This window comes from Balaenoptera acutorostrata, chromosome 16 (genome assembly GCF_949987535.1).
Source record: "Balaenoptera acutorostrata chromosome 16, mBalAcu1.1, whole genome shotgun sequence".
Taxonomy (NCBI): Eukaryota; Metazoa; Chordata; class Mammalia; order Artiodactyla; family Balaenopteridae; genus Balaenoptera; species Balaenoptera acutorostrata.
Window position 1 is genome coordinate 37179680 of NC_080079.1, and position 12889 is coordinate 37192568.

The following is a 12889-nucleotide window of genomic DNA, read 5'->3' on the forward strand; positions in this document are numbered from 1 at the left end:
TCTTGATCTGACATGCTTTTTCCTACATGGCAGCACGCTGATCAGTGATTCTTATGGGAGAATAGTCTTCCTTCACCAAGGAGAGTTAGCCACTGTACCTTCAGAAAGGACACACATGGAGTGGGGAAGGATGGAAGGACTCCCCCTTGTCCAGCCAGAGAAATGGAATCAATCCTGCTGAACAGTGAGGTGACAGGTGACCCTTATACAGTGATACCACTTTTTGTAATGACAAAATCTAGACTATGACCAAGTGAGCAGGTAGTAGAGAGGCGGTGGAAGAAGGAATAGTTAGAAATGAGCAAACTACAAGCTTAAAACCCAGGGTATTAAATGTAATGCTAAATTCACCAAAATGAGAGGTTGTATAGTTGGTTGGAATGAAAACCCTGGTCCTTATTTCTGCGTGGAAACCAACATCGTTATATCCACTTAACTGTGTTTTCCTTTTGCCCCAGTATTTTCCCCACCCATTTTTTTCCTGCTGCTAAATTCATGTTACTGGGAAACATATTTTGACATGGCTATTCCTTTGCTCAGCACCTGCTGTGGCCCCTTACTGTTGGTAGAACTAGGGGGAAAAAGTTTCTTATTCTGCATTTCTAGGTCTTCTGAAACACCCATCCTTTCCAGCATATCTAAATCATCTTTCCCCTTTACTCTCTACTCTCTGTTCTCTTATCCGGCTACTGTCTCTTTAAAAGTGTGCAAGGCCTTCAAAATCATTGGCTGTACGAGTGAGTGGTCAAGAAAGGTATTAATAAAAACCTTAATTAAGATGATTCATGAGACATTTTTTGAAGGAAAGTCCTACGGAGATTAATATGTTACTAACTGAATGTTAGGGTAAACTGTGGTAGCACAGAATCTGTTGTCTAGTAATTATTTGAATGTTTCTTCCTTTCCAGGTTATAGCCCTGGACAAAATGCCAACAGATGCTTCTCTGCTTCCAAGCAACTTTCTTTTGTGCCCTGGACTAGGGAACAATGAAAAATGAGATCTCCAAATTGGGAAATAGTTATAGGGTTCCAAATGTGTGCCAGGGTGCAGGACCGCTGTGAGAAACATCCCTGCAGCTTCCAGAAGCATTAGTGTCTAAGAGACAAATGGTAGGGACCATACTTGGTAGGAATAGAATATCCTGTAGCTTAGGAGCATTGAAAAAATGATAAATATCATGGATTAATAACTTGGTCCCTACATCTATTTTCTGTAACTACTTAAATCCAATATTTTTTTTAAGTTTCTTTGAGGTAGAAGGAGGCCCTAAGAATGACAGTGAGTGAGTAGGGGATTGAAGGACATTAAATTAAAATTAGAGAAATATAAGAATGCATCATTTCTTATAGCCTGATGTTGGTGTCTAAAATTCTTTCTCTGTGTCTCTCTTTGTCTTTCTCTCTCTGTCTCTGTGTTCTCTCTCTCTCTGCACACACAGACACTTGCAGTGTCCATGTGCATAAAACAAATTTAAATTCATAATTTATATACCAATTTCAACTTGCTTTTTAAAAAATTAAATGTACTGATCATTTCCTAGTTCTGAGTATTCCCAAACATGATATTTTATTGGCTGTATGGTTTTCTACCATCTATGTAGCTGTTGCATACTTCATTATCCATTCTCCTAATGGTGGTGGAACAATGGTTGTTTCTAGGATCTCCCTATTCTAAAAGTGCTTCAGTGAATATATTTTTCACAGAAACTTTTGTGTACAGCTCTCACTGTTTCTTTAGAATATATATATTCCTGGAAGTGGGATTACTAAATTAAAGAGAATATTCTTTTTTAGACTTCTTGGTACCTAATTCCAAATTACCCTTCAGAATACTTGTAATAGATTACATCACACCAACAATGTGTGAGGGTGCCGTGTTTCCCCTCATTTGAGAATGGACTGAAGATTTTAACCATGTCACTTCTGAAGGAATTGCTTCTGGTATACTCTGACAAAATCTAACTAGCCAGAATTGTGAAAAAGGAATGGATAGGATAATGGTGCTGATGTTTTCTGAGTTTTCAAGAAAGGAGAATGTAATGGATTCTGAATACTGCCTAACAAAATTGATGTTGATTTCTGGGAAAAAATTCTAGAATAGGTGCATTATTAGAAAGCTTATGACTGCTTGAACTTTCATTTGGCTTCACAGGTTTACTTGAATAACTAAACACAGCAGCACACAAGCCAATTTAATGACATTTTCACCCCCTAAGAGAAATCTGTTTAATTAGGTACTGTAGTACTGACTGTATACATTTAAAGAATGTCCTTTAATCTTCTTCCTGAATTTGGAAATCCTGATAACTGTTGTTTTAAGATATTCTTGAATCATGCAGGGTGTTAGGCAATGACTCATTAGTAAGACTGTCTATGTCTTAGACAAGTCAGTCATTGGGACTGATTGGCCCCAAAAAATAACATCCTGAGTAAATACTGTGAGGGTAATATAAAAGTGAATAATTGGCTGAATATGATGATTCATCGATTATCTTTAAAAAGCTATGTTAATAATATCAAAATCTCACTTCTCATGTGATTTTGGGGAGCTTGAAAATGAAACCCTGGCATATGGCCCATTAGAAGATGTGGAAATATGCCAACTCCCAAAATATCTTTAGCTTATTCAGGTCCAGATGGGATCGGTGATAACTACTGAAAGGAAAATCATTCTAAAACTAATGATCATGTTTTTCTATTGAAAGGCAGAAGTTTTGAGAAAGATGATGATTCTGGGTGTATAATGGAAAAGTTGCTGCCCCCGGCCCCAGAGGAATACTTGGCATTGATCTCTCAGGTTCCAAACCGCTTTCAAAACGTCTGAGTCATAGCAAGAATTCAGCTAAGAAAAATTACTGAAAGTGATCCTCTAAACAGGGCAGCTCATCATCTTAGAGGTTGTTCTTGGATAATTGTCATGAGAATGCTTATGGCAATTTATGGACTCCAGGAGTCCATGGGAAAAGTGAGATAATGTTTTGAGATAATGTTTTCAAGTCTTCCATGAGGTGAAAATTTAAACAGATGTATTTTAATCATAAAAGGCAAGATGAGGGAGATTCTAGGAAGGCAGTAGAGGAAGTATGGTTTAGGTAACTTACCAATCCCCTTAGATAGAGCAACTAGATAATAAAACTAAAAACTTACGGATAACAAAAATGGTACTCCCTCTAACCCCAAAGTACAAGTTTGTGACCAAAAAATTCACCAATTTCTAGAACTTCCTAGTGTCATAATTTCTGAAGGAAGAAGCACAAATGGAGTGACTGAAAAATGGAGTGACCTAAAGAATATAGAATCCCAAATAACCCAGGTACTCACTGAAAAGCAGGGGGTGCCAACTTGGGAACAACATCTAAAGCTAACAAGGGTTTTGACCACTCTAAGAGTAGAGACACACGAGGGACCCATGGAAAAGTCTAAAGAAATTGAGCAGTAGCTCCTGTGAACTCTTTACACTGAGCAGGACTCTCTTCCATGAGAGGGCTCAACATTGAAGAGAAATTGGTGGGAGTGGAATCAAAATTGAAAAGGGTATGGACAATGGAGACAAAGGACAGAGAAGGTCAAAATAAAAATTGAGAGGGAGACAGAGCTAGAAAATTCAGAAAGCAAATCACCATATTCTCGCACACTATGTGAATACAATAGAAAAGGGGGTGGGGGGGCCTGTTAAACTAGAAAAGATACCCTGAATTCTGCCTTCTAAAAGTCCAAGAAAACTAGTTGCAAATAAAATTGATCAGTATATACTGTATTGGGAACAAATCCCACACAAAATTACTATAAAACAAAAGAGAATATAGAGCAAAATAATATTCCCATAGACAACTAAAGCATACCAGATAGGCATCCCATAAAACAGATTTAAACGGTAACTTATTATTTCAAAACAAACAAAAATATGTTAATAAAATGATGTGATATAAAGAGCCACATAAATCAGAATTAGAAAAACTCAGAAATGAGAAGACAGAACTCAAGAATTAGAAATAAGGGGGGAAATAATTTTAGAAATTAACACTGGACTAAAAAATACAGTGGACAAAAATGAATAAACACAGTAAATAATGTCTTAATATAAATAAAAAATAAAAAGTAACACATAAGAAAATGAGATGAAAATAATTTGAGGGAAAAACCAATACTGAAGATAGACAAAGAAAATCCAACACACAAATAATACGCATTTTTGAAGAAAATGCCAAAGCAAGGGAAAAAAAATATGATAAACTATAATTCAAGAAAACTTTTCTGAATTAAAAATAAGATATCTGTAACTACAATTTGAAAGAGTATACTGTGTACCTACGAATATCAACCTAGAACCATCAACAGAAAGATACTTCTTTAGTATGGACCCTAAAAATAAAGTATTTGGGTGCCTAGACAAAAAATAGTAAATGAGAAATAATATTAGATTATCTTCAAACTATTTTACACTAGTACTTTATACCACAACAAATTGGATTAATATATTTTAAATATTTTAGGAAAGGACTTTATATCCAGCAAAACTGACTTTCAAGTATAGATAGCACGTGTGTTATCAGCATACAAGAACTCAGGAAATGCTCTCGCCATGTTCCCTTTCTGAGGAATTAAATAACAAACTTCAGAAAATCAATATGTATAGAGATACATCAATATAAGACTGGTGGTGAGCATCAAATATACACTTACTTATAGAATTAATACTGAATGTAAATAAAAGGGAGAGAATATAGTATGTAATGGCTATATGCTCTTATATGCAACATACAATGCTAAAAGCCACAAGAAAATAGAGGAAATGGGAACAACCAAAAAAATTTCTTAATTATTTTCAGTAATCATAATTGGTGGTAATAGTATTGGTATTACACATGGAATAAGAGGTAAAGCAAATGGGTAATTATGAGACTATTCTTATTCGATCATCTCCACTGTACTTGAGAACCAGAATTCTTGGTGAGGAAGTATGGTGTTTTAGATGTAATAAAGAAGAGGTTAAGTGAAAAAGATGATATACCAGCTAAGTAACACTTACTTGTCTTTTAATTTCAGGACATGCACACTCTCTGTCATATATATAGAATATGGCTTTTCTCTCTGGAAAGCTCTTCCTCCAGCTTGGTCACCTCCCACACTTATTTCACATCTTGATGTAAATATCACCTTCTCAATGAAGCTAATCCTAACTCTGCAATATGCCCCACAAGCCAGTTACTCTTATCTCTTCTACTTTTTCCATTCTCTGTAGCATATATCCATTTCTAACATACTATGCAATTCATATATTTATTATGTTTATTACATATTGCTTGTCTCCACTGCCAGAACGTGAGCTTTAGGAGCACAGAAATCTTTCTCTATAATTCAGTGATGTAGCTCAAACATCTAGAACACTTAGAAGATACTCAAAATATGCATTGGATGAATTGTTGAGTTTCATTAGACTACTAAGAACTAAAAGTTTGTTTCGTTTGGGTTACCTTAACTGATATAGATACCACCTGGCTCATACTGTAAAGAAAAGCATTTTCAAACTCAGTTGAAAGCTGTTAGAGATACTTTCACTGGATTTCAGTTTATGTACTTCCATCTAAATCAAGAGAGAACTAGGCTGTGTAGATGCTCCTTTTAGTGCCATAAGGGTATAATTAAAAGAGCAGTCAAGTGGGTAAAATGAACTCTCACATTTTAGATTATTACTTGTAGAGGCCAAAAGCAAACAATGTAAAATGAAAATAAATTACAGTCATACTTCATTTTAGTGCACTTCACAGATACTGCATTTTTTACAAAGTGAAGGTTTGTGGCAACCCTACACAGAACAAGTCTATCAGCGCCATTTTTCTAACAGCATTATTTTTTAATTAAGGTATGTACATCTTTTTAGACATAATGCTATTACACACTTAATAGATTACAGTATAGCATAAACATAACTTTTATAGGTACTGGGAAACCAAAAATTTCATGACTTGCTTTATTGCAATACTCACTTTATTGCAGTGGTTTGGAACGAACCTGCAATATCTCCAAGGTATGCCTCAAAGAACATAAAAAAATCTTATAGAACAGTGAGAATAAATATACTTCTCTACTCTATACTGTTTCTAAGAAATTATTTTTTAAAACTGATCCCTCGAGGACTCTTTTTGTAAAGCATCGAAAAATAGTACTATTTGAAATTGGTATTATAGACTAAAATGCTCTATTTTTGTAATCTAATTTTGAGAATAGGTTGTTTTGTAAAGTATGTTCCCAGTAGAAAGATAATTTATGCACTTGAATCAAAAGAGGAATTTTAATATAGTGTTTAAAACTAGCCTTTTTAAAATAATAATATAAAAGAAGTTTTCCATTTCCTAGTTAAAAATTGTTTTGTCATGTATGTGCATTATACATTTTTTAACATTTAATAACTGTAGACATTTGTCATTTGGGAGGGGCACCAAGCATCAGAGCCTCTGTGTCAAATATCTTTGATCCATCCTTCCAGATACACTCTCTACCCTGCCTCATCTGCTACCTGTGCTGGCAGTCTGGCCATATGGACTATATCCACATGTCCATATCTCTCTAGTTTCTGGTTCATTTAAGCCAATAGGGAGCTTTGGCAGGAGATCAGAATGAGGTAGGGGAGTGAAGTGAGTGCATTTATTTCCCTTGGCTCTCTCTCTGAAATGTTGTCTTGATCTGGCTGCCTTCAAAGTCACTGTTTCTGGGTCAATGCTTCTCTCAAGGGTGATGACTCTACCAAAGTAACCTACGTGAAATTGCATTTTATTGGTTAAATCTGCATTTCCTCCTGTTATTTAATTTGCATTTCTAGCAAAGTTGACTATAGTTTCATATTCCTGTTCCTTTGTTCATTTTTCTGTTGGGTTATTCAGTTGTAAACTTTCCCTAAAAATTCAGAATAACAATTCTTTTTCGTTGTATGCATTGCAAATAACTTCTTTCAGTCTTTGACTCACCTTTTGAATTTATTTGTGGGCTCTTTGTAATAAATAACATTTTAATTTTAATGCAATAAAGTTAAAATCTTTTACTTGTGGTTTGTTCTTTTTTTTTTTAAATTTTTTAATTTTTGGCTGTGTTGGGTCTTCGTTTCTGTGCGAGGGCTTTCTCTAGTTGCGGCAAGTGGGGGCCACTCTTCATTGCGGTGCGCAGGCCTCTCACTGTTGCGGCCTCTCTTGTTACGGAGCACAGGTTCCAGACGCGCAGGCTCAGTAGTTGTGGCTCACGGGCCTAGTTGCTCCGCGGCATGTGGGATCTTCCCAGACCAGGGCTCGACCCCGTGTCCCCTGCATTGGCAGGCAGATTCTCAACCACTGTGCCACCAGTGAAGCCCTGTGGTTTGTTCTTTTCTGTGTTTTTTTACGTAGTCTTCTTTTCTATCCGTGGGGAAAAGACAGTTTCCTGTATTTTCTTCTTAAATCATTAAAATTTTGTTTTTGACATTTGGGACTTAATTATTATTCAAACTCTTCTAAAATCTGCAGAAACAGCAATAAAATAAATAAATAAAACTTCAACTCATAGCTTACCTTAGCATTATTTTGAACTCATCTACTATATTGGGCACCATATTGAATTATAAAAGATGTGAGAGTTACCATTAGAAAACCTTATACTGAATTCTATTCTGCCACTTACCTGCTATGTGTCTTTGAGTTGCATAACCTCATATTTATTCATCTATAAAACTGGAGTAATCATAAACTTTCTAACTAGACTAAAAATTAAATTCTTGTGATTATACTTTACAAATTATAAAATTATAAATATTCTTTTTTGAATTTCTATCGGGACTCCCTGTTAAAAATACTAACTGGCATTAGTTTTATATTCATTCATTAAACTAATATGTACTGAACAGCTAACATTAGCCAATTTCCCTCATAAAAATCTCTACTCTCTTCCTGAGAGTAAATTTTAGAGCCAGCTTAGGTGAAAATGAGAAAAGCAATAGTTATCATTCTACTTCAAAATTGTTATGAGTGAAAAATTTACTTTGTGTCTATATAAGGTTCAACATCTGGATAAAAATATAAAAACATTAATTTATTACCCACATTTCAAATGTTTTTGGTTTCTACCTAGATGCCTGTTTAATCATCTACATGATTTTACCCAATTATCTATCTTGCAACCAATCACCATGTAAGACCCGTGGGTGTAGCCAGTGCCCTGACACTTTGAAAAACATATGGTAAAATTGGTCTACTCTGGTGTGTAAGACGCCAGAAGTACCAGGATTTTCAGCAAAACCAACCAACCATTTTGGCTACCATATCAACTGATTCAGATTGACTGAGGAGCAATTTTATGAACTCTGTGGGGAGTATGTGTTGTTATATCTGGAAACATCAGGTGCCAAGTGGCCTACTCTGGGCGTTCAGCCTTAGATGAGAAAGTGCATACAAATCAGTGTGTTCACATTGTTACCATGGTGACCATTGGGCTAAATGGAAGTCCTGAAAAATGCCCATCATAAGGTTGTATGTTGTTTTAAAAGCATGAGTAGAAAAAACATATATTTATATCACAGATTTGGTCTCACTGGGGGTTGAGTTATGTTCCTAATATGCGGCCAGATGTTTTATATCACTCTCTTTTCATAAAGTAGAAAGTCTGATACACAGGCATTCTTGTTTATGAATATTAGCATACATGTTTCCACAGGGTATTTTTTTGGGGGAGGGGGGAGGAGGTGGTTTCCCATGTGGCCCAAAAAACCTACTAGACAAATTCTAAAAGAGCTGTAACACTTCCACAGAGTATTTTAAATTGGTTTCATGTAGCTTGTATTGAGGGAAAAAAATCTCTGAAACGGATCAACGGAATTTCTGAAAAACTGTTACATATACAAAATTTATCATCTTTTAAAAATTTTTATTATTTATTTTTATTGACATATAATTGATATATAAGATTGTGTGTGGCTAAAGTGTACAGTGTGTTGATTTGATATATTTATATATTGCAATATGAATACCACCATAGCATCAGCTAATACCTCTCTCATGTTGCATAATTATCATTTCTTTTTTACGGGGAGACCATTTACGATCTAGTCTCTTCGCAACTTTGAGGTGTATAATACAGTATTGTTAACTATAATCACTAGATTATAGTGATCTCCAGAACTCACTCATCTTGTAACTGCAAGTTTGTAGTTTGTACTCTTTAATGAAGATCTCCCCAGTTTGCCCAACCCTCAGCCCCTGATAACCACTATTCTGCTCTCAGTTTCTATGAGTTTGGCTTTTTTAGACTCCACATATATCAATACCTGCTATCATAGAGTATTTATCATTCTCTCTGACTTAGCATAATGCTCTCAAGGTCTGTGTTGTCACAAATAAGATTTCTTTCTTTCTCATGCTGAATAATATTTCATTTTATAAAGATAGATAGGTATACATAAAGAAGATATAGAGATAGAGATAGAGAAGATATATGTATCTTCTTTATTCATCCATTTATGGAGACTTAGGTTCTTTCCATATCTGGGTTATTATGAATAATGCTGCAATGGGAGTTCAGGTATCTCTTCAATATCCTGATTTCATTTCCTTTGGATATATACTCAGAAGTGGGATTGCTGAGTCAAATGGTAGTTCCATTTTTAATTTTTTTAGGAACCTTCATTCTTTTCTCCATAGTGGCTGAACCAATTTATACTTACATACTGAGTAATGCACAATTCTCCACATCCTCACCATCACTTGTTAAATCTTGTCTTCTTGATGATAGCCAGTCTAATGGGTGTGAGGTGATATCTTATTGTGGCTTGGGTTTGCATTTCCCTGATGATTAGTGATGTTGAGAATCTTTTCCATGTACCTGTTGGCTATTTGTATATCTTCTTTAGAAAAAATGTCTATTCATTCCTCTGCCCATTATTTATTGTTTTGTTATTGAGTTGTATGAGTTCTTTATAGATTTTGGATATTAACCCTCTATCCAATGTATGGTTTGCAGATATTTTCATCCACCCAAAGGTTACCTTTTCATGTTGTTGATTGTTTCTTTTGCTGTGCAGAAGATTTACAGTTTGATGTAGTCCCATTTGTTTATTTTTTATTTTATTGCTTGTGCTTGTGATGTCATATCCAAAAAAATCAGTGCCAAGATCAACATGAAGGTTTTTCCCTATCTCTTTTTCTCGGAGTTTTACAGTTTCAGGTCTTCTGTTGAGGTCTTTAATCAATTTTGAATTAATTTTTGTGAATAATGTAATATAGGAGTGCAATTTCATTTTCTGCATGTGATTATCCAGGTTTCTTAATACCATTTATTGAAGATACCATTCTCTCCCCATTGAGTATTCTTGGCTCCCTTGTTAAATATTCCTTGATCATATATATAGGTTTATTTCTGGGCTCTCTATTTTGTTCCATTGGTGTATGGGTCTATTTTTATGCCAGTATAGTATACTGTTTTAATTGCTATACTTTTTAGTATAATTTGAAATCAGAAAGTGTGATGCTTCCAGCTTTGTTCTTCTTCCTCAAGATTGCTTTGGCTATTTGGGGTCTTTTGTGATTCTATACAAATTTTAGGATTGTTTTTTCTATTTCTGTAAAAACACCACTGGAATTCTGATAGGGATTTCATTGAACCTATAGATGGTTTGGGATAATATGGACACATTAATAACATTCTTACCATCCATAAACGAGAGATCTTTCCAATTGTTTGTATCTTCTTTAATTTTTTTCATCAAAGTCTTGTATTTTTCATTGTACAGATCTTTTACTCCTTTGGTTAAATTTATTTATGAGTATTTTTTTGGTTTTGATGCTACTATGAATGGCATTGTTTTCTTTATTTCTTTTCTAGATATTTCATTGTTAGTGTATAGAAATGTAACTGATTTCTGTATGTTGATTTTATATTCTGCAACTTTACTAAATTTGTTGATTAGCTCTAACAGTTTTTTGGTTGGGTCCTTAGTATTTTCTATATATATACTATCATGTCATCTGCAAATAATGACAATTTTACTTTTTCCTTGCCAATTTGGATGCCTTTTATTTATTGGGACTTACTGAACTATGTTGAATAAGAGTGGTGAGAGTGGGCATCCTTGTCTTGTTCCTGATCTTAGAGGATAATCTTTTAACCTTTCACAGTTCAGTATGAAGTTAGCTGTGGCCTTTGTTGTATATGGCCTTTTTCAGGTAGATTGCCTATCTCCACTTCACTTAGTTGTTCTTCTGGGGTTTTATCTCGTTCCTTCATCTGGGACATATTCCTCTGCCATCTCATTTTGTCTAACTTTCTGTGATTGTGATTTCCGTTCCTCAGGATGCAGGGTTGTAGTTCTTCTTGCTTCTGCTGTCTGCCCCCTGGTGGATGAGGCTGTCTAAGAGGTTTGTGCAGACTTATTGGTGGGAGGGACTGGTTCCTGCCCACTGGTAGGTGGAGTTCGGTCTTGTCCCTCTGAGGGGGCAGGGCCATGCCAAGGGCCGTGTCCACAGGGCTGTGGACTCAGGAAGACTTGAGGCAGCCTGTCTGCTGATGGATGGGGCTGTGTTCCTGCCCTATTGCTTGTTTGGCCTGAGGCATCCCAGCACTGGAGCCTACAGGCTGGGGGGTGGGGCCAAGTCTTGGTAAGAAAATGGCGGCCTCCAGGAGGGCTCACGCCAATGAGTACTCCCCAGAACTGCCACTGCCAGTGTCTTTGTCCCTGCAGTGAGCCACAGCTGCCCCCTGCCTCCACAGGAGACCCTCCAATACTATCAGGTAAGTCTGGCTCAGTCTCTTATGAGGTCACTGCTTTTATTCCCTGGGTCCTGGTGCGTGTGAGACCTTACGTGTACCTTCCAAGAGTTGAGTTTCTGTTTCCTCCAGTCCTGTGGAATTCCTGTGATCAAACCCTGCTGGCCTTCAAAGCCAGATTCACTGGGGGCTCCTCCTCCCGTTGCCAGACCCCCAGGCTGGGGAGCCTGACATGGGGCTCAGAACTTTCACTCCTGTGGGAGAACTTCTGTGGTATAATTATTTTCTAGTTTGTGGGTCACCCACCTAGTGTGTATGGGACTTGATTTTATTGCACTTGTGCCCCTCATACCGTCTTGTTGTGGCTTCTTCTTTGTCTTTGGATGTAGGTCTTTTCTGGATGTATCTTTTTTGGTATGTTCCAGCATTTTGTTGTTGCTGTTGATGGTTGTTCAGCAGTTAGTTGTGATTTTGGTTTTTTCATAAGAAGAGGTGAGCTCACGTTTTTCTACTCCACCACCTTGTCCCATAGATGGCCTTTATTATACTGAGGTATGTTCCTTCTGTAGCAAATGTGTTCCTTCTATGAGCTAATGAAAAGATGTATTTTGTCAAATGCTTTCTCTGCAAGTATTGAGATGATCATATCTTTTCAATGAGTTGTTGAATTCAGTTTGCTAATATTTTATTGAGAACTTTTGCATCTATATTCATGAGGAATATAGGTTTATAGTTTTATTTCATTGTCCTTATCTGGCGCTGGTTTTAGCATCTCAATAAATAGCTGTTCAATTAATTAAAGAGGTAAAAAGTACTAACAGTATAAGAGGAAATAGTCTACATGTCTGATCATCAGTAGAAATGGTAATAAACAGAAGTTGAGACACTTTTGATATTCCTATTTTATTCTTAATGCTTCTCTGAATTTTATAGCATTTTATATATTTTATTTGATTCTTATAAAATTTGATGATACATTTAAGGTAAGTTATTGTTATCTCTATTTTGTGCATGATAGAAATGTCCCTATATAGCATTCAGAATAGAGCAAGTCATGCTGTAGTAACAAACAATCCTAAAATTGTAGTGGTTTAATAAAAAACATTTTATTTCTCATTTATGCTACATGTCTACCTTGAATTGTTAGTGTCGCTGCTCCATGTTGTCT

At 35.8% G+C, this 12889-nt stretch overlaps 1 protein-coding gene and 1 non-coding gene across 5 annotated transcripts in view; one reads left to right on the forward strand and one right to left on the reverse strand.

The window, feature by feature from the left end:
- Nucleotides 1-12889, forward strand: part of HTR7 (5-hydroxytryptamine receptor 7) — a 670153-nt gene that overhangs the window by 494108 nt on the left and 163156 nt on the right. The window lies entirely within an intron of this gene.
- LOC114238543 (U7 small nuclear RNA) lies at nucleotides 8704-8764 on the reverse strand. The gene has a single exon (XR_003623873.1). It is a non-coding gene; the product is annotated as a U7 small nuclear RNA (small nuclear RNA).